The following is a 1391-nucleotide window of genomic DNA, read 5'->3' on the forward strand; positions in this document are numbered from 1 at the left end:
AAACTAAAAACGTTTTCGAATTATTTTTTCACCACATCTTGAAATATACAGGATTTATCAGTAACCAATCTTTCAATTAACAATACTAATGATACTATCTATTTTGTATTTCATACGACGTTTTATAACAACTTTTATGCTACATATGCAATGATAACAATGATGGACACCTTAAACATTTGTAATATTAGATTGATTCAATGATAGTAGGAATATAGTTTAATAATAAGAAAAAGTTTTCCTGTACAACTTGTTGTTTCGTTTTTCTTTGTTGGTGGGCTTTTCATGGCTCATGGTGTCTATTAGTTAAGTCATACATGAACGCCAACTTTCAGTTTTCTAATAGAGATAGAAAAGTAGCAAGTGCTCTTATAATATACATTCTTATCTCGAATCATCAAATGGATGCTAAGGTAAAGTGTTGTTGTTTATGTGGTTTTTACATAATATGGTAATGTGTGAACTTAGGAAGTGAGTAAGTATGATCAAGACCGAGGAAGTGATTGTTTGAAATAAGAACAGGAACCGCTCTGTGCAGAGGATATGTGAACCTCCATATTAATTTAATAGTGAGGATATGTCAGTCAGTATGTAATTGTGAACCTGGATGTGGCCAATTGCTAGTAATCGTTGCTTATTTTCTCTCCTTACTGCCAATTCCTTCTTCTACAGATTAACCTATGGAAGTTCCTTTTAAAAATACCATTAACTTTGTCTAATTTATGATACAAAAACAATATATTATTAATTAATTTAAGAATCTGCGAGAACAAAATGTACATTTAATACAATGGTATTTTAAGTTAAAGTTTGTTTGTTGTTTAGCACAGAGCTACACATTGAGCCATTTATGCTGTGCTCACCACAGGTATCGAAACCCGATACTTAGTGTTAGAAGTCCACATAATTACCTCTAAACCACAAGGAAGGACTTAATTTAAAGCGATTATTGTTCTTCGATCATATATTTCAAAAGCTGTAAGTAAATAATTTTACTTAAAAACAAACCTTACATATCTAGGACTGGAAGAAAATTAATTGTTTTTTGTTATTGTTTTTCAAGTTAGTACTAAATCACAAGTTTATAACCAAAATCTAAAATACATACATACATAAGTATGTATGTATATACATGTATACGTTGTTATTAAATCCTAATAGTCGGATGTATATCATGTGTTTGTGAGAGAGATAGAGTTTGTTATCTGTGTTCTGTCGCTGCAGGTATAGAAATCCGGTTTTTAGCGTTTTAAGCCCTCAAATTTACAGTGAGCCATCGGGAGGCGATATAGGCCCGGCATGGCCAGGTGGTTAGGGCGCTCGACTCGCAATCTGCAGGTCGCGGGTTCGAATCCCCGTCACACCAAACATGCTCGCCCTTTCAGCCGTGG

This window comes from Limulus polyphemus, unplaced genomic scaffold, assembly GCF_000517525.1.
Source record: "Limulus polyphemus unplaced genomic scaffold, Limulus_polyphemus-2.1.2 Scaffold2668, whole genome shotgun sequence".
NCBI lineage: Eukaryota > Metazoa > Arthropoda > Merostomata > Xiphosura > Limulidae > Limulus > Limulus polyphemus.